Source organism: Oryctolagus cuniculus, chromosome 5 (genome assembly GCF_051225735.1).
Source record: "Oryctolagus cuniculus isolate XC-2025 breed Fujian yellow rabbit chromosome 5, ASM5122573v1, whole genome shotgun sequence".
Lineage (NCBI taxonomy): Eukaryota > Metazoa > Chordata > Mammalia > Lagomorpha > Leporidae > Oryctolagus > Oryctolagus cuniculus.
In genome coordinates, this window is record NC_142871.1 from 5,593,540 (window position 1) to 5,619,826 (window position 26,287).

At 47.8% G+C, this 26,287-nt stretch overlaps 1 protein-coding gene and 1 long non-coding RNA gene across 5 annotated transcripts in view; one reads left to right on the plus strand and one right to left on the minus strand.

Moving 5' to 3' along the window:
• The window catches only part of PACRG (parkin coregulated), a 577,440-nt gene that overhangs the window by 141,865 nt on the left and 409,288 nt on the right, over window positions 1–26,287 (minus strand). The window lies entirely within an intron of this gene.
• Window positions 12,577–23,725, plus strand: LOC149126391 (uncharacterized). The gene is made up of 4 exons (XR_016233572.1): window positions 12,577–16,247; window positions 18,028–18,119; window positions 22,282–22,378; window positions 22,708–23,725. It is a non-coding gene; the product is annotated as an uncharacterized LOC149126391 (long non-coding RNA).

Sequence of the window (26,287 nt, forward strand, 5' to 3'; positions counted from 1 at the left end):
CACAATGGCACACCCCTGCCCAGCACTTCACAGTTTACATGCACAGGGACATACATGCATACCCTGGGCGTGTATTCCTCCACCCAAGTGCCACAGGCATTCTACCATGAAAGTGTGTTAAGACCACAAGCCTCAGACCATTAAGGGACTGTCTGAGGCCACTCACTATCCTTCATAACTGGGCTCTAAGTCTAGGCTTCCGCCTCCAAGCTGTGCGGCCTGGGCTCCAAGTGTGACGGGGCTCCAGTTTGGGTCTCAGGTCCCAAAGCCCAGTGCCGAGCCTGAGATGTGAAGATTTGAGCAGTGCACACTTGTTATCTGAGGGTTTTGCCGTCAGTCCTGGGGCTCCTGGAGTAATGAGTGGCTCAAAGAGATCTTGGGGGTAACTCTGCCTTCTCCCCTACACCATATCCTAACCCAAGGCCAGGGGCCTTGGAGCCAGGGGCCCCCTTGGGATCGCTTCCAGAGTCCAAGTGACGTGGAGGCTGGACAGGAAGTCAAAGCAGTCTTGTCCAGACTCAGGAGAAAATTCACACTGACTGCGTGGACTGGGGAGCAGGCCAGCTGCCCAGGGTGTAAGTGGGGCGAGGATGCCACAGGCCTGCTCAGAGGGGCGGGGCAGGAGAGAGGCCGAGACTGAATGGGAGCTGAAAGACCGCAGTGCGGATATCTGCAGGAATGTGAGGAGGATTAGGGTTATTGCAAAGCAGGGAGGACAGAAACAAATACTGTTTTGTTATGGATTCTGACCCACTTCTACCTCCCAATCACCTCCCTCCCATATGGCCTTGCTGTTCTCAAAAACAAGTATTTTACACATTTTTTTAAAAAGCCAAACCTTTTTCTTTAAAAGAGTGGAAATTTGTAGAACTTCACAGTTACATGTAAGAACAGAAAAATAAGAAATGGAAATCTGAAATAATGTCTAAGCAATTTTGCTTATCTGAGAAAGAACGCTCTTTGGTTCATGGCAACTTAAATAATGAACCAAAACATCTATTTGCCTCTAAAATATAGTATTCATAGATTTAAAATAATAACCGAGACCTGTAAATTCTTTTTGTCCTTGAAAATGGATCTTTGTGATTATTTATCAACCTTTGTATTGACAATAAAATTTACAACTCACACCAAAAGGAATTCAGTCTGAAGTCTAAATCTGTTTTGGTATAAACTCTCTTATAAATTTTAGTATTTCATATGCCACTAAAACTTTCTGAAACCACTCACAGACCATTTCTAAGTTTATAAGATACAATTATAAAGTTAGGTGTAAGAACAAAGGCGTATAAAATATGGACAATAATACTTCTTGTACTATTAAAATCCTCAGAACTGAAATCTGGCTCAGAACAGGGGCTGATGCAAAGCAGTGGCCTTGGCAGGTAGGTGTGGAGATGCCTGGGGGCCCCAGGTGGGAGTGGATCGCTGCATCTTGGCCTGTGTACCCAGCACGCAGCCAATTACCTGGAAAGAAATCAGGTTTAACTTCCTCCAGTCCCTCCCTGCTGGAGTTCTGGATACCCTCCACCTGCAGGCAGAGCCGCCCTCGTTTCCTAGTGAAACCTGGTCAGGTCAGGATCCCGTCAGCCGCTGGGCTCGGGAGAACTGGAGCTGCTCTTACTGCGAGGTCTCTGCTGAGTCCTGCAGGTGCCCTTCTTCCCACACGGGGCAGCCCTCGCCAGCCCTCGTCAGCCCTGCCAGGTCACCCAGGCTCTGCAGCTGCCCTTTGTCTGTGACTCCAGTGTCAGGGTTTGGCTTGGACACGGCCAGGGTCTGTTTTGGTGCTCAGCTCTGGGGACCAGATCTAGCTGACCTTGCCTGGCTGTCGTCCTACTGTGCTTGTTCTAGGGGAGGCTGCAGGATGGCCCTACCTGGGCAGCTTCTCAGAACGCCCATGCCCCAGACTGTGCTCAGACCGCACCCCTGGATCTGCAGGAGGCAAGATGGGGCCAGAGCACCGACTGACAGCGTGGATTGGGGTCCTTCTCAGGCAGGCACTGGTCATACGGGTAACCTGCATGGGCTGAGTCCAAATTTATTCTCCCATGGGATCAGGGAGAGCAGGAGAGGAAGAAACTAGCAGAACCAAATGAGAGCTGAAAAGCCCGTGTTCCACATGCGACTCAGATCATTTAGAGGCATCGGAGTGGGACTGGGGTTACTGCACAGCCAAGGGAAACAGAAATCAGCATCAGAACTTATAAATCTTCCCATGTGATTTCAGATGCAGCCACGGCGGAGAACCATGGTTCTACTAGGGTTTGACGGGACTGGAAGCCATGTAGATAATGACGACTGAGTTCCAAGGTCACCTGCACCTGCCGCTCCTGGACCACATCCCACCCAACAGGATGGTCCTCTTGGAGGTCACCACCTGCCCAGTGCTGGGTGAATGGGCTCCTGTGGCTCTCCCAGCTGGCCTGGCCCCAGCAGCTGGCTGGTGGCTGCTAGCTGTCCTTCAGGCTGTGGCCCAGCAGTCCCAGACCCTAACTGATGGACGTTCCTGCTGATGAAGACACGCATTTCCCCTGGTAAGCAGCATTTGACCCCTCTGACCAAGTGTGCACGTTAGGCCTGTTGCATGAAAACATCTAGACTTACTTGAGATTTCATGCAAATCCACTTGAGAAAATACTACTATTGTAGTGGGATTCATGAACCAAGGCCAGGAAACACTCTTTATTTTTATTATTATTATTATGCCAGCATAAGGCCCACTTGGATTTTTATCCAAAAGTCTGAGCCCCAAAGAGAGATATTTCCTTATATATGGTTTTAGCTTCTTTATCTCCCTTAAATAGCTATATGAGTGCATTTGATCGGATATTCCAATGTTACATGGCGGCTATGGGAATTGATACACTACTGCCTCTGTGTAATAGTTACTGATAACGTTTAACTAGTTTTTCTTCATGCACCTAATATTTCTTCCACACACGTACTGAGCTGTATGCTGTCTGGCAGGGGTTAACACCATCACTCCCTGCTAACAAGCAGAAGCTGGAACAGCTACAAATGAAACATTTGCAGGCCAGCAGATAATGACCACATTTCATTTCCAGGATAAGTGTTTTTTTTTTTCTTTCTAACCGTGGGGAGGCCTCTGCCATACTATCATGGCTAAACCAAAGGCATGTTTACAGATTTCATCCTTTCCTAAATTCTAAACAACTGGCCTGGGATTTTGAGAGTCCATGCACGATATAATAACTGCTATTGGGTCCAGGTAGCCACAGAGCCAAGGAACAGCCCACTCCCAACTCCAGAAGCCAACATACTCAATGCTAAGAAGAAGATGTGGACTGTGCCAAAGTTTCTTAGACTTCGGGAGGATGAAAGGGGTCAAGTTCAGTATCAGCCTAAAAATGAAACATGTACGTTCTATTCTTGTGAATGCATTGTTCAGACATGTTCACACAAGCACACAAAACATGACACATGAAATTGTTTTAAAAGCCTTGAAATAACCTAATGTCCATCAAGAGAGAACCAGTTGCATATGTTAGAGCCATAGAAAGGAATGCACTCAGTTGTTGGATAAATGAGTATATCTACATGCCCCCCAATGGAATGTTCTAGAAGGGAGTGCATGAAATCTGATGTGACAGTTGGCGGGGTGTGAGACCCAAACCCAAAAGGAAACCAAGAAATGATACAAATATTTCATAAAACTTTGAAAATGAATAATCCTAAGTAAGACTTCCACGAGAAGAATGCAAATATGGCGTGTCTTAGGGTGATAAAAAGATCAGTCCTGCTGATGGAGAGGATTCAGATGCAGGAGAAACTACAAGGTAGGGTCAGTAAAGAGCAACCAGACTAGGTACTGCACTGTGGCACAGCAGGTTAAAGCCCTGGCCTGCAGCGCCAGCATCCTATGTGAGTGCCGCTTCGAGTTCCAGCTGCTCCTCTTCTGATCCAGCTCCCTGCTAATGAGCTTGGGAAAACAGCAGAAGATGGCCCAAGTCCTTGGGCTCCTGCACCCAAGTGGCAGACCAGAAGAAGCTTCTGGCTTCTGGCTTTGGATTGGCCCAGCTCCAGACTCTCTCTCTCTCTGTCTCCACCTCTCTCTGTAACTCGTCTTTCAAATAAATACATCTTTTTCAAAAAAAGAACTGAGAAAACTCATTAAAGAAAAGAGAAAGAAAAAGAACGACCAGACCCTGAGCTCCTGACTAGGGGATTTCACTGGGGTCTGGGACGCAATGGAGAGGCAAATGCACAGGATGCTGATGAAGTGATGTGCAGCACCTTCCTGACGGAGCAGACGCCATGTGAGCTGACTCGCACGTCGGAACCCTGGATCTGCGGTGTCCTAACTGTGACCTTCAGTGGCCTGCCATGTCACAGTGCTTGTGAGCGAACACAGTGATAGTCAGAAAGAGACTAGGAGAAGGCCCAAGATAGTCAGTGCTCAATATGGTAGCTGAGGAGGGAAGAAAAACAAAACCAAAGTGTGTAGTAGGAACTCCTCCGAGAAGAGAAATTTTGTTCCCCCCACATTCAGCGGAGGGGGTGGTATTCAGCTAAGTGTGTATGTTCTCAGCAAGTTCAGGTTCAGTAATTCTGAATTGGGGTTGGGAAATTGAAAGGAATATTGAGTTGTGGGGCAAAACAACTGTTTAACTTAATTACTAAAATGCCTAACTTTCCTTCCACGATGTCAATACTGTGCACATTGTAATTTAAGTTTCTATAAACCAGCTGCTTTGTTAAAGTTTAGTCAAAAAGACACATCAGTTATTAATACCTTTCAGTGAGTATGGTACATGAAAAGGAAAAAGGTAATTATTCACCTAAGTCTTGGTGAATTGTGAGACTCTGCATGGAAAGGGACATGAATGTGTTTGCGCTGACTCTGCAGTAAATGAAATATCCTTGAATGAAACACAGGTGGAGACATCTTGAGGTCCAGAGAGGATACAGAGAGGGGGGCACTGTGACATTGTCTGTGTAACAGCTTCCAAGCGGATGGGTTAGCTACCACAGTTTCCTGGGGACTCCAGTGGCTGCAGAATCCTATGAATTTCCTGGAAGCATCAGCTCTGTCAAAATCAAGCAATATTCTCAAACCACAGAGTCCCAAAAATACAGAGGTGACAACAAGCCCATGTCTTGAACTTGACAGAGGATAGATGCATGCAGAGACATTTGTTTGATTCGGGGGGTCTCAATCTAATAACTGTTCTTAGGTACATGGCAAAAGTAACTGAAGGGTGCCGGCGCCGTGGCTTACTTGGTTAATCCTCGGCCTGCAGTGCTGGCATCCCATATGGGCGCCGGGTTCTAGTCTCGGTTGCTCCTCTTCCAGTCTAGCTCTCTGCTGTGGCCTGGGAGTGCAGTGGAGGATGGCCCAAGTGCTTGGGCCCCTGCACCCCATGGGAGACCAGGAGAAGCACCTGGCTCCTGACTTCGGATCGGCGCAGCTCCGGCCATAGCAGCCATTGGGGAGTGAACTAACAGAAGGAAGACCTTTCTCTCTGTCTCTCTCTCTCACTGTCTAACTCTATCTGTCAAGTAAATAAACAAATAAAGTAACTGAAGGGAAAAATTAAAGAGAGGGAGAAGGTTAACAGACCCTCCCCACCCCCGCCCGGATGAGAGCCAGCCTCCCGGTGAGAGGGGCTGGTCAGGTGTGGGCAGGCCCTGTGCTGCCATCAAGGAAGCAGTAGAGGAAGAAGGCGCAGTGTTGGAAACGTAGCAGCGTCGGGGGCCACTGGAAGGAGATGGAGGGGAAAGAGCCAAGAGCGTCCACACATGCTAGGATCATCACCCCGGGCTCTTCCAAGACAATCAGCAGGCATGAGAGGAAGGCGTCCCTTGGCACTCCACTGCCAGAGCGACCCTGGAGGCCCTTCAGTGCCCCAGCGTGCAGAGAATCTAGATAGGATAATAGTTTGGTTGACTTCATTCATGATCTTGTTAAGAGTAAATGAGATACTATCTAGAAGGAACTTAGCAGAATGCTTGTCCTATTGAATACTTAACACAATCTCTGATGAAGGTAGAAAAACAAATTAGGGGACATGGCACCAGGACTCATGTCCATAGCCAGGGACCCAGTCCAGTGCTCTTCACATAAACATGACACACCACTTGCTGCTGTTTCTAACTGCGTAAGTGCCACTATAATAAGGATAGGATAACTTTTCCTTTGAGAGTCCATCAATTTCCTTCATTTTAGCTAAAAATAATAACATTTTTACAACCATGGAATGCCAAACAGATGCAACTTTTAATTAGATGTTAAAATGTTGTATCTGGGCCCACGCTGTGGCATGGCAGGTAAAGCTGCTGCCTGAGGTGCTGGCATCCCACGTGGGTGCCGGTTCGAGTTCCAGCTGCTCCAATTCCGACCCAGCTCTGCTGTCCTGGGAAAGCAGTAGAGGATGGCTCAAGTCCTTGGGACCCTGCACCTGCATGGGAGACCTGGAAGAAACTCTAGGCTCCTGGATTCGGATTGGCCCAGCTCTGGCCATTGTGGCCATTTGGGAGCAAACCAACGTATGAAAGACCTCTCTCTCTCTCTGCCTTTGCCTTTCTGTGACTCTGCCTTTCAAACAAATAAATAAATAAATCTTTAAAAATATTTTTTTTGACAGGCAGAGTGGACAGTGAGAGAGAGAGACAGAGAGAAAGCTCTTCCTTTTGCTGTTGGTTAACCCTCCAATGGCCGCTGCCGCTGGCCGCACTGCGGCCGGTGCACCGCGCTGATCCGAAGGCAGGAGCCAGGTGTTTCTCCTGGTCTCCCATGGGGTGCAGGGCCCAAGCACTTGGGCCATCCTCCACTGCACTCCCTGGCCACAGCAGAGAGCTGGCCTGGAAGAGGGGCAACCGGGACAGAATCCGGCGCCCCGACCGGGACTAGAACCCGGTGTGCCGGCGCCGCAAGGTGGAGGATTAGCCCATTGAGCCACGGTGCCGGCCTAAAAATAATTTTTAAAAGTTGAGAGAGAGAGAGAGGAGAGAGAGAGAGAGAGAGAGAGAAAGAAAGATCTTCCATCTGCTTGTTCATTCCCCAAATGACTGTAACTGGCAGTGTTGGGCCAGGCCAAAGCCAGAAAGGAGCCAGGAGCTTCTTCCAGGTCTCTGACATGGTGCAGGGGCCCAAGGACTTGGGCCATCCTCCACTGCTTTCCCAGACACATTAGCAGGGAGATGGATCAGAAGTGGAGCAGCCAGGATTCGAACCCATAGGGGATGCCGGTCCTGCAGGCAGAAGTTTTACCTGCTACGCCACAGCACTGGCTCCCAACATGAATTTCTAAAGCTAAAGAGGGTGAGTGGAGCTGGAGGACGGTACTCAAGTCAGAGGCCCTCAGCTTTCAGTACTGCCGTCGGAGGAGCAGTATTATTTCCTAATAATGTGTAATTCAGAATGGAATGTTTAAGTCATCTCGAGATAGTGACGCATTATTGAAGCAGTGAAATTCAAGGTTATATTTTGCCATTACCTCTTCTCATTTTAAAAATAATTTAAAACACAAATTTAAAACGTTGTCGCTGCCAGGAGTTTAATCCTGAATAACACTGTGGCTTGCTGGGCCTTTCAGTAATGCACATTCCACTGGAGTCTCTCTCCAGGGTTTACTGCTCTTGGCTATTTGCATAAAAATGGAGGCTTTGCTCTTTAAGGGTTCATCAGCTCAGCCTCTTGCCCGTCCTCAGACACAGGTAATGAGGGGTGAGCAGGGTTTAGTGGTTCAGTTCAACCAGGCATGCACAGGCAGTTGCAAAAACCCTCTCTGCTTCCCTCCACCATCTTCCCGTGGCTGCTTTTACTGTAATTCCCCTCTCAAGTCCATCTCAGTGTCTCCTCCAGATGTGACTAAGGAGGCCGGCCTGAAGGCAGTCAGCAGCTTCATCTCACCTCGAGGCAGAAAGGAGGGGCGCAAGGTCCAGTCCTGCCTCCACACGCGGAGTGCGTGGACTCTCAGCCTCCCCTGTTTTGGGTTTGTCCTCCCCGAGCTGGGGGCAGGGATGGCTCCTGCCTCACACGCTCATGCCAAGGAGCAAGACGTCCCATCTGCAGAGTCTAACGAGAACCAGCCAGTGTTATGATCTTTAGCGCTTTCCAAGGACTGTAGTTGTTTCCTATGGATTCTTAGTGCCTGGTAGATATCTCAAGGCAAAAGCCCATCAGTATGCTGAGTATCGGCGTAGTTGTCAGTTAGGGAGTAGTTATACCCCAGTGGTTCCCGGTCTAGCGACAGTTTCCATAGAGCCACTTGACACTCAAGATGCATGGACAAAACAGCAGGGAACACAGGAAGGGGCGGAATCCTCAAGATCAACCTGAGGAGACGCCGAGGAGGCAGAGCGTGATGGCCCCTGTTGGGGAGTTTGGGCTGTTATTCCTCAGGTCGCTGTGAGTGACGGTGAGTCGAAGCAACACATCTTAGAGCACTCCAGTGCTGCTGCAGCAGGCAGAGACACCTGTCCCCCACCGCCGGGTGTGCACAGCCTGGCCCTGGAACCTTCGGCGTGCCCCAGCCATGGCAAAGGGACTGTGCAGACACACGAGCCCTGGTGACTTGGGATGGGAAGATGCTGCTGTTCTCTGCATGGATCTGACATCATCATGGCGTCCTCAGTACGGGAGCAAGGCCAAACAAGGTCAGAGGCAACACAGTAGGAAAGGCTGGCAAGAGGCAGAGGTGTTGGCTAGACGTGGGGCCTGTGAGCCGAGGGATGGAGGCTGGGACAGCGCGGGCAGGGAGGTTCTCTGCAGACACCTGGACTGCACCCGGCAGACTGAACTCTGAGCTGCACCATCGTGAACGTGGGCTGTGTTAGGCCACTGACGGTGGAAAATGAACACAAGGGCCTGGAGCGGGACTGAGGAGGGTGTGCAGCCCAAGGGGACAGCGCCCCAGTGGGAGCTGGGCAGTGGCCATAGAAGGACAAGAGCCACGGCACACAAGGTGGAGGGGAGGCAACTCTGAGAGCATTTTGTGCCCACCTGGCCTGGGAAGAGAGAGAAGTTTGAAGTGGCTCCAGGTGCCTCAGGTCCCAGCGTGGATGCGGAGGCCAGGCAGGGGGAGCAGCAGGTGTGGGGGAAGAGGAGAGATTTTGCTTTTGACACTCTGAGCTGGGAGTGCCCTGGGACTTTTGGCATGATGGATACCTCAGTGTGTGGGCCTGTGGCCTCGAGAGCCTAGAGGTGGTGAGGAGACCAGAGGAGTTCACAGGCGCCTCTCTCCAAAGAGAGGACCCATGGCAGCTCAGAGGGAGATGCAAGGATATTCCCCAGGCATGCTGCATGCAGGGTAAAGTGGTGTCCACACGACTGTCTGACAGTGGGCACCGGGCCCACATCAGGGGCTCGAGGAAGACTTCTGGAAGCAAGCAACACTGTTAAACCTGAGCCCCAGAGGATGGGTAGAAGGGGCATCTCTGTGTCGGGGGCAGCCCCAGGGAAGGCTAGAAGCTAAGACCTGCTCAGCAGCCCATGTGCACAGAGAACCGAACCCTCCGGGAGAGGGACAAGACAGTGAAAGGCGGAGTCCACACTGCAGGCGGCCTCGTCCCGGGGCCGAGACAGCGCGCACAGATTCACATAGGATCTGCCATAGTGCATTTACGGTGACACTTAGAGGCACAGGTCGGAGACATGTTTAAGTAACTTCTGAGTTGCTGATGCCCACAGCGCCACCAGGTGAGTCTCCCCATGGTATGATCTGAGGCTCAGAAAGCACCCGGGACACAAAGACACCGACGCCCCCTTGAGTCTGGGCGTCTGCTTCCATGTGGGCCTCTCACAGTTCTTAGAACACACAAGGCACGTTCTGGGCCCAGGCCAACTTCCCCGTCTTCCCACGCCCAGATTGTACTCGTTCTCCTGAACGCAGTGCCTGGAGCTTCTGGATCCCACAGGCTGGTCCCCACTGGCTGGCGGCTACAGCCCAGCCCAGGGCATTGTCCAGGGACACACTGAGCAGGGGGATCAGGAAGGGTCTTTTATGCCAGTGTGCACCCTCACTGGGGTTTGTAAGCGGGTACATAGTGTTAGGGATGCAGGCGTGGCTTTGTGCCAGGTGATGGAGTTCAGTGTGGGAGAGAGGAGCAGGGAGCCGGCTGGGAAGCAGCCCTGTGCCTGGGTGTGTGGGTGCCACAGGCCAAGGAAAGTGACTTCTGGGTGGCGAGGTGTGTACGTGAGGGGACTGCAGAAATGTTGTAAAAGGGAGTAAGAAGGTGACTTTTTGGCCAATATTTTTGAAATCCATGCTGGTTTTTTTTTTTCATGACATCCATTTTCCATGTACTCTTTGAGAACTGTGTATGTGTGTTGTGTATTCCACATTGTGTGTTGTGTTTTCCATATTGTGTGTGTGTGTATGTGTATTTAAAATTTGTGTTAGGAGCTTGCATTGTGGCACTGTGGGTAAGCCACCACCTGGGAGACTGCATTTCATATCAGGGTGCCGGTTTGAGTCCCTGCTGCTCTACTTCTGATCCAACTCCCTGCTAATGCACCTGGGAGAGCAGGAGAAGAAAACCCAGGTGCTTGGGCCCCTGCACCCATGTGGGAGGCCTGGATGGAGTTCCAGGGTCCTGGCTTCAGCCTGGCCCAGCCCTGGCTGTTGTGGCCATTTGGGGAGTGAACTAACAGATGGCAAGATTGCATCTCCCCCTCGCCCCTCACTCTGCCTTTCAAATAAATAAAATAAAACTTAAAAAAAAAAAAAACTCAAGAAAACAGTAACATCTGTGTCAGTTTCCTCCGGGGTAGTGACTGTACCCAGTACCTTAAACTCCCGTGTTTCAGAGACAGGGGCTTTGGGCTTGCTTTGTCATGTGGTAGCTTCAGATGTCGGCTAGGACTCCTGCAGGTGACCGTGGGACATGGGCCATGTATGTGCCAGGCACATGGTTGATGCCGTGGTTGTCAGATAAAACACAGCATGTCCAGTGGACTCTACATTTCACATAAATAGCAAAATAATTTTTAGTATAAGCACACCTTAAGAATTGCATGACACATATTGACAAAAATTATGTGTAGTTCATCTGAAATTCAAAGTGGCTGGGCATCCTGTATCTCATCTGTGACAGCTGGCAAGCCTGGGTAGCGTGTGAGCCCAGGCAACATGCAGGCCTGAGAACAGTGATTTCTGGCTAATCAGTGTGCTTACCCAGTTCTTCCTTTCCCTCCTGGGTTTTACGATCCTTTGCCTGCCTCAATCCTGGAGGTGAAAGGATTCCCCACTTAGCATTACAGGCAGGAAGTCAAGGAGGACCTATCAGATCATGTCCCTGGGCCACCACATGGTCTTTCTGAAGCTGAACCTAAATATCAGACGCTGACCTTTTCCATGCTGTCCGTGGCAAGGCACCAGTGAGGGCCTGACCACGGCCCCTCCAGGAGGACTGCTGTGGCCACGCTGGGTGCCTTCCATGCTGAACCTAGGCCTGTTTGGCTGAGACATCCAGGGCTGCTTCGGCTTTAGCAGCACTCAGCACGGCTCCCACGGAGGAGGCTGGGCCACGGCAGGGGGTCAAGGGCACCCCTTTCAGGTCTTCCTGACTCCAGGGGTGCTCCCAGAGCCAAGCTGGGTCGCCACTGCTGGGCAGGCGAGACGTTAAAATGCTCCTTCCACAGAGTCCTTGAACTGCCTGCCTGCTCTCAGAGAAGTTTTGCCATTGGGTACTGCCGCTGTAGTTTGATATGGCTTTCTCCCTGACCTTAGGAAGGAGCTTAGTCCCTAAAGTTTTATGTTGATGGAAACCATTTGGCTGTGGTGCTTGGATGTGGGGTATTTTGGGGTCAGATGACATCATCAGGGTGCAGCCCTCATGCTCAACTCCTGGGGGCCTCCTAGCAGAGGGGCACTTGTGCACCTCCTGTCTCTTGCCACATGATGCCTGTGTTCCTTTGGGACCCTTCCAGCAAGAGGGCCATACACCTTATGCCTCTGGATCCGTGATCAAAATAATTTGCTCTCTATACAGCAGGCTGCCTAGGGATTTCATCAGAGTAATGAAAAATGGATTCATGCGGTGCCAACAGTCTCCGCTGTTCTGCCACCCAAGGCCTTTTGGGGTTGACCATCGTTAGAAATCAGTTCTTTTCCCCTAAGTTGTGTTCAGTGTTTGGAGCCTTGTGCTGTAGCTGAGGGCTTGCTGTTTTGAGGCAGAATTACTCCAGGCACCTTATGCTCGATAGCAATTGTACTGATAGGTTAGAAAGCAGTTGGCTGTTTTCCCAATTGCACTCAGTTTTCACTTATCAGAACTCCTCATCTTTCCCCCATACCAGATGTGATTGGTTTTCTTTCTTATTGTGTATTTATAGGATTATTACTGTTCAACACGGTAGCTTGCATTTATCTTTATTGACTTCCCTTGTATTTAATTGGAGTCATCCATCCAGGTTGTCTGATTCATTTTGGGTGCTTCAGATTGCCAAAGTGATACGGGATCCAAACTGATGCACAAAGCTCCCCTCCTAGAAACTCCTAGAATTCATATGACTACACTGGAAACCATGACAAAATTCATTATTTTTGTATTTTAAAATATATTACCTAAAATTGCCTGCTGAGTAAATTGAAACAATTCTGAAAGCAGCAACTTAATACAAAAATGCAGGTAAAATAGAACTCTCTCGCGTGATTTTCCAGAATTAGGTGGATGAAGGAAACACATGGGGCAGGAGTCCCAGCACCCTCTCTCCTGTGTGAGCAGCACACTGTCACTATCGCCTGTGTGCGCACAGGCACAAACCAGCCTGACTCACTGTGTGCTTGAAGGTTAAGCTGCAAGCTGCACATTAAAAATCAGAACGAACCCAGCTCATGACAGAAAGTCTGTACCCAGCATTTAAGCAAAACAAAAATGATCCTATATGGAAATTTGCCTACACATATTGCAAACTGTTTCCATTTTCCTTTATTGTCCTCTAATGATCTCATCAGGAGTGCGCAATTAGTTCGCTAGACTGCAAAACACTGGCTCTCCCTGAAGCAGCCAAGCAGAACTCCTGGCTCACCCTGTCCCCTCTGGAGCTTCCACTGTTAATGGGCCGTGCGCGGCAGGAGGAATGCTGGGGATTCACGGCTCTGAAAAGGGTTTGTGATCTCTGCCTTGAAGCAACGGTCGAGGGATTCCCAGAGTCTGCGCTGAAATATAAAAGGAAGATTTTTCAAAATCACGTTGCCCATGTCAGTTAATAATGGCTTTCAGTGTCTTCCAACTTGCAGTAAGCTGCCGGGCCAGTTTTCCTTGGTCTGTACGCATCTCTTGTCTGGAGCTTAGGGCAGAAATCGCAAAACTGAACCACAGGTAGCAGTCGTCTCTGTGGGTGGGAATCAGTGTCCCGCCTGAGCTGCAGGCTGAGGTCTGGTCCAGAGAGTGTGGCCTGGAAGGGGCACTGAGGGATCCTCAGTGCCCTGAACGTCTCGGCTCAATTAATGCACAGATTTACGTTGTGAGAACAAAGCACTGGCCCGGGATATGCTCCAGCAAACGCTCCACATGTAATAGGAGAAGAAAAGTGCGTGTTCCCCTTAAATGCCAGCGCTGAAACCACAGAAGCATGTTGCTCCATAAATAGCCACTTAATGTCCCCAAATATTATTTCCATTTCCCTCACTAATTAGTTAAAGATAAAATAATGCTTGAACACTTCATAATCTTAAATTCACAATATTTTACTTAATTAAAATAGGTAATTTGGAAAAATAATTGGCAATTGCTAAAACCTCTAATGCTGATGAGAATTGAGCTAGACGCAGTCTTTCATCACAAATTGGTACTTAAAGTATAAAGTTCTGTTCACAGCTGGAAAGTGCCATCCAATTTGGCATTTATGTTCACTCGCTATCATTAGACCAAGTAAACTGAAATCAAGAAGAAAAGAAAAACAGCATGTTTCAAAGACATATTCAGGGTAGATTCTCAGGGCCCAAGTTATAAATAAGGCTTTCCAAGTGGTATTAGGAAGTACATTGCCATGTAACACACCTGATTTCATTTCAAACCTCACTCTCAAACACGGCTTTGATAATATTCAGGTTCAATTTTAAAAAGTTAAGGCTGCATACATCAGTTTCCTTGGACCAAAGGATAAGTTTCAGAGGACAGATTCAACTCGACTTGAAGAGCATAGTCATTCATGTGACTGAATCCATAAACGGTGATACTGATTGAAATAAAAGTGAACGAACTGCATGAGAAATAAGCAAACCAAGCTTTTGCACATTTTTCTGTTGAGGACAAATAACGAAATGCTTCTCTGAAATCCCACACAGCACAGCATAGGATTGTGCTAATTTGCAGGAACACCAAAGAAAACACATCCTTTGGAGAGCTTATTTGTTTAGTGGGAGGCTGTCTTTTTCAGGTCTGGAACAAAAGTCTGTTGATGTGGGTGAGAATGCATGCAGACATCATTATGAGTGTGCTGCTGGGGAGGGGAGGGAGGCATACCATTCTACACTATGGAATCTGCCATCACATTTTCTCCTTGGTAACACATTAAAAAACATAAGATTTTAAACAACAGTCTAAAGAGCAAAGAATTTAAAAAAAAAAAAAAGACACACACAAAAATCCAGTACAACAAATGTTTCATTCTAGTGGAGTACAATGGCGATATTTCAGCTCCACTAAACAAGTCTTTAAAATAAAGGTTCTTTATACTCCTTTGCAAATAAACGTCCAAAATATTTATCAAATTGTAGCCATGTTAAAGCAAATTCAGCATTTTTTAGTTTCATGCATTTTTTGAGATGTAGCAATTCTAAAACTCCATATACTATAAACCTAAGATCCGTCATAGAAATTAAAGCAATTTGATGTATTTAAATTTTAAGTGACAGATTTGCTTTTAAAATGATTGTTTTTGGAGAAGGTCTGAAACTGGTTTTGAAAATTTCAAGGAAGAAACCCCTGAAACCAATAGTGACAAACCAAACTCGGCACAGAAAAACCATCTTCCTGGCCCATGAGTTCCACTAAATTTAAAATTTGAACTTCTAGTTCACCCAGGATTTATTTGCCATTCACTGGACTAGGGAATTTCAAGACAGACGGTTGCAGATTCCAACGGTCAAGGCGGTCACCATCAAACAGGAAGAAGGACAATGGGCTCCTGCAAGGGCTGGCGGAAACCATGGCCTGAGTGCTGGCTGGAAATCAGAAGGAACGGCCACTTCTGCCGGTTCTACTTTTGGGGAAGGGGAAGGAGGCTGACTAGAGCCTGAGAAGATTCCTGAAGAAGGTGATACTGAATTGACCTTGCAGTCCAGCTGGTGGAGACGGGAGGGCGGGCTCTCCTGGCATGGATGACCAGGGAATGGAGGTCTGCAGTGGTCAGGTGTGGGCACAAGCGGGGCCTGAGAGGGCAAAGGGCACAGGAACTGGCCTGCAGACTAGATGGGGCCAGCTGGAGTTGGCACTGGTGTTCTAGGTGTTCGCGAGTGGTGATGACGACGCCAAGGCTCATGGACCGGCTGCGTCCTGGGCCAAGCAGCCTCCTCAGGTCAGAACGTATGTCAGCTTCCTGAATGCTCGTAACGCTATGCAGAGGGCTCTGTGACGGCCCACTTGTTACAGATGACGAAACTGAGGAACAGACAGAGTGGCATGTCCAGTGTCACAGAGGCGGTGGGCTTCCATTGCCTGCAAGAAGCGCGGGATGATGGATGTGTCTGGGGACACTGTCAGTGCCAGGGAGGAGGAGGCCAGCCACAGAAGGGCTGAACCGGCAGGGCGTGCCTAGAAAAGTCCTCAGGGAAGGCGAGGAAACAAGGAAAAAGCTGCAATTTGCAGCTTGTTATCCTCTGAGAGTGGGGAGTCCTGGGGAGGGAGGAGTCCCAGACACCCCTGGACGTTCTAGAGAAATGAGGGCGCGTTTTCTGTGAGCCAGGGGACCCGTTAGGACCGCGTGGGGAAGCACTCGGCATGAAGGCCAGCACTCTGTGAGTCCGGACGTGCTGGGGCCAGTGCCTCCCGCAGGTCTGCAGAGGGGCCAGGCAGCTCGGGGACCGCCGCAGGAGTTTGGCTGGAGCTGCAGATCTGGATGTAGCTAGCCCAGGGAACACGCAGGGGCGGAGGCTGAGCAAGGGGATGACGAGGTGCAGGGGAGAGAAGGAGCCTGTGGGTGTCGAGGAGCCGGGCAAGGAGAGAATCCAGGGAACCAGGAGGCCACTGCTTGCCTTACGAGGGAAGTTCCAGCGAAGCGTTCTGCTTGTGGTGGGCTGAAGAGCTGAGCGGAAGGGAGGACGCTTGTTTTCTACAAGGTCAGCAGGGAAGGAAGTTGAGGCCGAAGGCAGAGGAGGGCTTTAGCTTTCTCCTTTTTAAAATTTGCAAATTGAGACATGAACACGGAGTGCAGGAGGGGAATCGATGGGGCGCCCGGGTGGGGCCCTCCAGGGAGAACGGGCTGGGGAGAGGGCTGCTCTCCCACTCGGAGGTGCTGCCTCGGGAAGAAGCACCCCTCTGCTGCCTCTGTGCGGGAGGGAGGGAAGGCAGGGCAGGAAGACAGAGGCCCGCCTGGGGGCTTGGGGTGCCGGGAGGGACACTGCTGAGCTGAACAGGCACACTGGGGAAGGAGCAGGGGAAGGGGAAGGAAGCCGCCAGGGCCCAGCGGAGGTCGAAACCATTCCTTCCCAACGAAGCCCATCAGCAGTTGCACAACTTCCTCCAGTGGTGCTGGGCAGTCTCCAGTATGACAGCAGGGGAGTCGATGTGCCACAGACTTTTCATTCATCGACTTCTGTAAGAATGTAGTGGACACATCTGCAGGCGGTTCTGCCGATGCCAATTCTGGTTTGGTGCCAAATATGTCACCCGTGACACTGTAATATCCAATGACAATGCACAGACAAACCACATCCGTGAGGATATAAAACAGTTTCAGTGTCAACCTTGAGTTCTATGTGTTATGTGGTCTTGTACGTTCTGTTCCAAACACAAATAACGTGCAAAGTGGAAGCCAGATGGAAAAGAGTTGGAGAGGAGATTGCTCTAAGCAAAGCAAAGCTGTGTTGCTAGAATCTACTTTCCATATTCTGAGTGTCGTACCGTATGTAGGTAAATATTGGGCATGCCACCACTTGAACCTTAAGAGGAATGTGTGGATTTGGGGTTTGTAAATTTGTAAATTCTTGTTGAGTTCTTGTCAAAAGCAGTGTGCTTCAGAGAGAAAAGCAGTGGGCTTGGAGACAAGCCTCCAGACGGAACAGAGATGTCTTCTATGTGAGGCACTAACCAGCCCGTGAGGGACTGATTTGGCTCCCACACATTCAACCAAGCTCCAGGACAACCTTTGTCTTGAAAATTTGCATTGGATCCATTCCTTCATACTTGTATATTGAATTTAAATGAGTTATACAATGGAAGAAAAATTTGAAAGTATTAATTGTACACATAAAATATGCCAGGCAGTTCTGCACTCAGCGGAAGGGCACCAAGATGACTGCCTTGAAAACCGCCCCCACACGCTGCCTCTTCTGATCGTTGGAGACACTCAAACCTGTCCAGCTGCAGCACTGAGAAAAATCCGGTCAGGTTAAAGCCGCTCCTACTACGGCGCCTGTGACTGGGTGCAAGTTTCTAACACGGCACGTGGACTATTACACATCTTTTCTCCTCCAAGGGGAAGTTTTTCTGCTAAATTTCCAATTTCCAATGGGATCAACCAAACAATGAATGTTAACCAAGTTTCTACCATGTAGAAGACACTGTTTCAGGCATCGTGGGGATAGAATAAATGTGTAAAATGCTTACCAAGTGCAGAAAACGCAACTTAAATGAAGGCGCAAGCCTGTTTCTATTCTGACTGTTAAGAATAGAGTGCTGGTGGGATTTTTGGCCGGGCCTTGCCGGGCACAGCCGGCTTTTCTGGTAGAGAGCAGGCACTGCAGACGGGGCACTGGCTTCTCCGAGGCTGTGACGGGGATGCACATCCAGGGCTGTGAACAGACCACAGTGTAGAGGCAAGTGCAGGACGTCAGAACTCCAGTTCTGCTGTGAAAGTCCTTCACTGACGGGCTCCATGCTTTCTAATTTCTTCCGCAGGACAACTGACAACTGGTGGTGATTTAGGAGGAGAGATGTAAGAATGCAGATTTAGAGGTCTGAGACAAGGAAAGTGGACATGAGCAAGACTGGTGAGTGGGAGCCTGGAGAACATGTTCTAGAGGGAATAGGAGGCAGGAGTGCCCAGTGGTGCTGTGCCTGGGTGGGAGTGCTGCATTCCTGACTGTGCTGCAGGTGTTGGGATAGCAACCCGACCTGTCCCTTAGTTTACTCTAATAACACGATTGCCATGAGGATTAGATAAATAACAAAAGTGTAGTGAAGAACAAATTTACTTATCATCCTATAAAATGCTACATTTTCATTTTTCAATATTCAAGATATAAATATGTAACTGTGTCTTTGTGGTATGCTGAACAATGCATCCATTTATTTATTTATTTTTAAAGATTTATTTATTTATTTGAAAGGCAGACTTAGGGAGGTAGAGGCAGAGAGAGAGAGAGAGAAAATCTTCCATTCGCTGGTTCACTCCCTTTCAAATGCTTACAATGGCCAGAGCTGTGCTGATCCAAAGTCAGGAGCCAGAAGCCAGGAGCTTCTTTCAGGTTTCCCAGGTGGATGCAGGGGCCCAAGCACTTGAGTCATCTTCTACTGCTTTCCCAGGCCATAGCAGAGAGACTGGATTGGAAGTGGAGCAGTCGGGACTCGAACCAGCGCCCATATGGGATGCCGGTACTGCAGGCTTTACCTGCTACTCTACGGAGCCGGCCTCTACGCATCTGTTTATAATGTTTGCACTCCTTCCTTTCACCTGGGTTGCACACTCTTGTGATCCTGTACATTGAATTGGGTTGATTATACTGTGCTCAGTTCGGTGTGCAGTCATAGATCAAGCAGACAAGCATGTGAAACCTACAGGCTAGTGAAGGAAGACAAGACGTTCTCAAGTCACTTTCCTGGGCATTGAGAGTGATAAGCTTCATCAGGGCTATTCAGTAACTGCAAAGGGTGTACAGAAGAGAATGGATCACATTCCTTGGGCTGACAGCAAGTGAAAGGGATGAGTGATTAAGAAGCACGGCAAAAAGGGAGTTAATCAAGTCCCATATGCTGTGGCTTGACCATGTGCAAGGTGGCGTAATATTGTCTCCATGTTCGGAGGAATATTGTGCAAATGAATGGGATATTATCTGCAAAACAATTAAAGATGTTTGGACAAAAGCCACTGTGAGAAAAACTCAAGTCTATAATTTCTGAAAAGGCATTTTAAAAACGTGCCAGTTTGTAAGGCGAAATACAACAACAGACTGGACCTAAAAGATGTTGTCAGATCCTTTGTGGAATGAGGTTGAACACCCCGTGTAAACACAAACCATTCAGAAGTACAGTTTGGAAGGGCTAATACGAGAGAGATGAGTGCGGTGCAGTCGGTGAATTTACCTGTGACAGGAAGAGAAGGCCATCCAGCAACTTGGAACAAAAACATATTATAAAATGTCAGGATTTTCCAGAAAAAAGTAGTTTCTTTCCCTTCAGACAATATGCTCCACATATGGCAAGTTTCTTAGCTTGATAAACATCTACAAGAAGATAACTTTGAGACAGATGGTACTTTGTCTTACTAATTTCCAAGCCATTAGACTGAATAATTCCCAGTTTGGATGATCAGATTGATTTCTGGTTTTGGAAATCAACAGAAGTCATCAGGGTAAGTGACCAAGGGTGAGGGATGAAAGTATTCCAGTTGCCTTTGGTAACTGATTATTTGCTGTGGTCAGGAAATGGTGGTAGAGGCTAAGTCTTGCAATTCTGAAAATGGAGACAAGGCTACGGATGACATCTCCTGGTCATTAATGGGTGCTACACATACAGATTTGTAAAAGAAAGGATGACAGGAAGAGGGACTTCAGGATAACACACAAGGCTTTTTGGATTTCACAGAAGGTACACAATGGTTTTGGGACTTTACAGAAATGTCGATGAGTAAATGTGGGTTTAAAGAGTCAGAAGAATGGAACAGAGGGGAGGGAAAGCAGTAAAACGGTGTTGTTTATAAGGAAATGTTACTGCTGTTTATAAGAAATTGAAATTCAACAAGTCAAGGTTTTCACTGGAGATTTAACACAAATGAACAAGATACCATTCCTGAGTGAAGATCAAACAAGCTGCCCTCTCTCCTGACCGAGTAGCTCTCCTTCTCCTTGCCCCCTGCCCTGACCCCCAGATCCAGGAGAGGTCAGTGTCTGCCCTACACAGCATCCAGGGGCAGGCCTCCTTCAGCTTCAGGCCTCCTTCAACAGAAACAACTTCAGCTCAACCGCAAAGACCAGCGAGTGAAACGCCGTCCTCTTCATCCCCGTCAGTTTCTTTCCCCTCTCACATACACACAATCAGATTCTACCCCACAAAGTAACCTTGGGAGGATGGCTTGGCAACGCAAAGTCGGGTGCAAACCACAGCACTCTTTGCGTTGGTACTATGCCCCGACCCTCTTGGGGAGCAACCAGACATGTCCCCTGGGAAAGAAAATCATTTCAGGTTGCAAACCAGGGCCCTAGATAGGATGGGAAAAGCTTACTTAATTTTTGCAAAGAGTCAGTGCTGCTCCTGGGCTTAGGGGAAGTGTGACACATTGTAATTACACTTGATGGAAGATGTAGACAGAAAATGTAGACTGCATGGCTAAGGTTTGTTATACAAAAGCAACAATATGAGCTGGTGCAGCGCCTGGCATTATGGGAAAATACTAATTTTAGCTCACTACTCACTTATACACATTGTCTCATTTAATCTTCATTAGACTGTGAAAAATGTATAAGTTTTTGTTTATATGGGAAAGTCAAGGCTTGGAGTGGGTGAGGTGATTTGTCTGAGATCTAAGAATTAGCCAGAAAGAGGTTGAGACCAGAATCGAACGGATTTAGGTTCTTCCTCCAAATTGTCATGGCAGGTGGAGTAGGAGCAGAGATTCTTAGCCAGAAGCCATTGAGCCGTCATGGCAACAGCAGCAAAGCCAGAGCTGAAGTGCGAGCATCAGTCATTTTTCAACTCCAGTGGATGGGGAGGGAAAGAGAAAAATAGGTTGAGGGTGGGGAGGGGGGTCCCCATCTGTGCACCTGCTCTAGCCCTGTTGGGAAAGAGAGTCATCCTTTGGAGCCCCACTCCTCTCTGCCTCAGCCTTACACCTGAACCAGGTATTACTGCTTTGAACTCACTAAATATACAGGGTACAGGGAGAAAAAGACTTGTATCCATATTTGCTTTTGATATCATCATTTACAATTTTTATTATACACAAATATTAGTATAATAACATATTCTATGTCAGTATTATATATTACAATAATACATATACCTATATATAGAATATCTGTGTGTGTTGGTTTCTTGCGCACAATTGTTTTTTAACTGATGGAGTACACCGTCAATCAAAAGATTTAACTACTATTTTTCCTAAAAACACTATGCAGCTTCTAACCATATCCACTCAGAAACATCAGCTACCTCTAACTCGGCCAACGTCCATGCTGACCGCTTGGCTGTGCCTTCCCGCCTCCCCTCAGGATCTCTTTGCTCCGCATGCCCCACTCTCCTGAGAGCCCGGCCTGGCAGCACCGCCGCAGGTGGATCCTTCCCTCTCCCTCACCTCTCAGGGACACAGCTCTCCCAGGCTGCGGATGCCTCTTATTGGATTCCCCCAGCCCCCATCACCTCCTGCAGCAGGGCACTCCTAACCCACCTGCGCCTCAGATCCAGCTCTCTGATTCTTTCCTTACAACTCAATAGGAATGACCTACTTTCAAGGCAAAAGCCCCTTCAGTGCCCCACTGATGCTCCAAGAAGAGTCGTGGGGGCTGTGAGTTCTCTGCCTGCCTGAGCCCTTGGCTGCCTCCCCGGCCTCATCTGGCCCCTCTCCCTCCCACCCTGGGAACCGCCTCCCTCCCTGCCCTGGCTGTAGCCACCCCACACCCAGCCATGGTTGAACCAGCTCTCTTCTTCCTCTCTGTCTTAGCCTACAGTGCCTTTGGATTAATTCATGTTTGCCTCTTAGGATACAGCTTAGAGATTTCCTCCTTGCGAAGCCCGAGTCTGGGGCCTGTTCTTCCTTTACTCATAGATTGACTGGAAAGTCGCGAAGACAGGACAGCGAGTTTTCTGTATCCCTCACCTGGTTCCCTCTAATGCTAACGTCTTACATAGTCATCTTGCATCTGTCAAAACTCAGAAGCCAAACTACGCTCTACGCATCTGAACATCACCGGCTTTCCCTGGAACATCTTTCTGTTTCAGGACCCCACCATCGAACCACTCGGCATCCGCTCCCCGGCTGTCGGGCAGCTTCTGCGTCTCATCTCATGATCTGAACAGTCTGGGGGATACTGGTCAGGTATGTTGTAGACTTTCCTCTGTTGGTGCTTGTTTGATGTTTTCCCTCAACAAGAAACTGAGGTTTTATTTTCATGGGACAGACTCTATGGGGTGCAGCATGGCCTTCTCAGAACACTGCATCAGGGCTATGAATCTAAGTTTTACCATCTGTCGTAAGGCCAGCCCTGTTAACCCTGATGTAGCGTTGCACTGTCTGCAGGACAACAAGGTTATTTAGGGTTTTTGCATCTACGCTTGCACATGAGCCTGGCCTGATGCTCTTCATGGCACTATCTTCTTCCAGTTTCACCATCAACAGCTACCTTGTTCTTTGGTTCCCTTTCTCAGGTCTCTCGAACAGTTTGTATGAGGGGAAGGAGTAATATCATTTGAAGATTTGGAAAATATTGACTGTAAAATGACTTAGTGATGTTGACTCATTTTAGAGGGAGACAGATTTTGTTTGCTTATTCTGTTTCTTTAATATTTATTGATTTATTCCGCATTTTTATTTTCCTCGAATAAATTTGGTAATTTATATTTTCCTAACAAACTAATTCTTTCAAATCAATTTAATTTCTTTTAACTAAATTGATTAACAATAGTTTATGGTAAAATGCCTGCCCTACTCCCCTTTGAGTCCCTGCTTATTTAAGCCTTTATTCCTGCACTCAGTCTTGGCTATTTTATTGCTCATTTCAAAGAACCGGTAGAGCTTTACAAATTTTTTGTACTATTTCTTTAACATCAATTTCATTAATTTTTGATCCTCTCCTCTGGTTTTGTTGAGTTTAATTGTTTTTTATTTTCTGATTCTCATATATTGAGTGGTTTACATTTATTTTTCAATATGAAACTTTATCTTCTGAACTGTGAATTCATTTAAAACATTTAAGCTGTGTTATTAATAGAGAATATCATTTAAATAATATAGATTCTTGTAAAATTTTTGAGATTGTAATTTTCCTTATGGTCCCTTTGGAACATATATGTATGTTCTATGTATATAGAAAAGAATGTATTTTCTGGGTGTAGAGTTCTAGTCTATTTATCAAAATTCACCTGTTAAAATTGCTTAAAATAGTCTGTGTCCTCAACAATTTTTAAATCTATTTCATCAGTTTATTAAAATCAAGAGCTACTACTTTATAGATTTGTCAGTGTTCTGTAAATTTTTGTTTTCTAGATTTTCAGCTTATATTAAGTAAATATAAGAGCATGACTTAACTAATATCCTGTCATTCTTAACTTTAGTTTTAGTTCTGGATATATATATCTTTAATAAATTATAAAAATATATTTTATAAGTTATAATTATGTATTTATAAATTATAAAATTATGAATAAAATTCAATAAATTTCATCAGTTTTGGACTTGCTATTATTTCTGGCATTTAAATTTTAGCTTTCAGGTTATTCCTGTTGCTGTTGCATTTACTTTGGTAGTACTTTTACTTAGGGTTATGTAGAGTGGGAAAACTCTCCATCTTTTATGTCTGAAATTGTCTTTATTTTACCCTCACTCTTTTGGTAAGGCATTTATGTACATATATACTTATTTGAAAGGTAGAGTGTCAGGGAGAGAGAGAGAGAGAGGGAGAGAGAGAGATATTTTTTATTTGGTGGTTCACTCCCCAAATGGCTACAAAACTCAGGACTGGCCAGGTTGAAGCCAGGAGTCAGGAACTTTATTCTGGTGTCCTTAGGTGAAAGGGTTCGAGTACTTGGGTAATCTGCTGCCATCTCGGGCTTATTAGCAGGAACTGGATTGGAAATGGAGCACCCAGGACTGGAACTGGAACTCTGATACAGGATGCAGGCATCACAAGTGGTGGTTTAACCTGCTGTGTCCAGATGCTGGCACTTTGCCCTCCCTTCTGAATGGTATTTTAGCTATATATAATACACATACACACATATATATGTATAGCACATGATATATATATTCAGTATATAATTCTAGATAGCCACTGTTATTTTTTTCCTTTTTTTTTTTTTTTTTTTTTTGACAGGCAGAGTGGACAGTGAGAGAGAGAGACAGAGAGAAAGGTCTTCCTTTGCCGTTGGTTCACCCTCCAATGGCCGCCGCGGCCGGCACGCTGCGGCCGGCGCACTGTGCTGATCCGATGGCAGGAGCCAGGTATTTATCCTGGTCTCCCATGGGGTGCAGGGCCCAAGCACTTGGGCCATCCTCCACTGCACTCCCTGGCCACAGCAGAGGGCTGGCCTGGAAGAGGGGCAACCGGGACAGAATCCGGCGCCCTGACCGGGACTAGAACCTGGTGTGCCGGCGCCGCAAAGCAGAGGATTAGCCTAGTGAGCCATGGCGCCGGCACTGTTATTTTTTTCTTAGCACACTCTCTCATATATTTTATAGCTCAAAATTCAGTGTCAGTAAAATTCTTTCTTTATGGAAGGCTGCCCCTCTCTCTGGCTGTTCTGTGTATTCTCTTGTTGTCTTCAGCATTGTCCAGTTTTGTCACAATATGGCTAGGATCAGATTTACATATTTAATCTTTCTTAGTTGAGTGTACTTTTCCAGGGTACTAACACACAACTCACTAGTCTCTCTTTTAAAGTTCTATATAATATTCATCTTCCATGTGCAGCTCTCCCTTAACAAAAATTTATAGATTGTTCCCCCACATATCCAGTTGTTCTCACATGAACATTTCCATTCCTTTTGCAAAAAAATAATTTCTTGAGTTGACGTCAGCAAGATGGCTGATTACAAGTGCCTCTCATGCAAGTTTCTGTCCACAAAACGGAACAAAAGAAAGAACAAACAGCTGATGCTCGACTGCAGTGTTGGGGCAGAGTTACGTGAGGATGTGCAAAGCTGTTGACGAGCACGGAGACCTCCATGGCCTTACAAAGAAGGGAACCAGACTCACAGCGTCTATCATTTCATCTCTCCGGTTGAGATCACCCAACCTAGAGGGGTGGCACACAGAGGAAAGAGTAAGCAGGAGGCCCCATTAACTCCGTGAACGCCTGAGGTATTGGCTGTTAGAGAAGCCTGCAGTACTCACAGGTCTTGAGTCAATTTGGGGGAGCCACCAGGGACCCCAGCTGGTGCACTGCCCTGGAGAAAGAGCCCAGCCCTCTTGTGGGCTCCACCTTGGGTTCCTGCTGCGAGGTGTCATCCTGAGACCCATCACCCAGGGTCCTGTGAGGCACCTGGGCAGCTTCCTCCAGCAGTGAGGCTGACCTGGTCCTGTGAACAAGCTGGGTTGCCCTGCACACCCTTCCGTGCCCTGGGAAGCACCCTGGCCCACCCTGAATGGGTTGGTCAATCAGAGCATTCAGGAAACAGCTGCGTGGCCTCACGGATCTACTCTCAGGCCCAGGAAGTGAAAGGGAAGCTTTACCTGCAGAGCTCATCCCACTGAGCCTAGGAATCAGCCAACTGGCACCGCCTACCCTCCCACAGACCTAGAAGGCAGATGGATGACCTCATCCACAAACCCTTGGCTGGGTAGCGACTGAGTGGCCCACCTTGGGTGGCTTGGTGACTGTGGCCCCTGGGAAGCAGCTGGACAGCTTAACCTGAGTTGCTTGCCCCTCTAGGCCTTGAGAAGCAAAATATAGCGTTTGGACAGGGACTGGCATTGTGCCTGGGTCCATTGCTGTGGCCTAGCTAAAACTGACAGCATCTTCTATACACCAGCATGCTGTGCCATACCCTCCTGGCCCGCAAGTGTGACTTGCTCCAGTGGAGTCCTCAGACACTGATAGGCACCCTGTCTCTACTACCATGCCCATTGCACCTTGACTGCTCAGGCCCAACAGAATGGCCCTGCCACTGTGTGACTCATGGGAACAGACAGACTGTAACCACTGCATGCGGAGATGCAGGTGAACCTGCACAACCTGAGAGAGCTGCATGCTGGATGGCAGAGGAATCCCATGATCCCTTGCAGCCTAA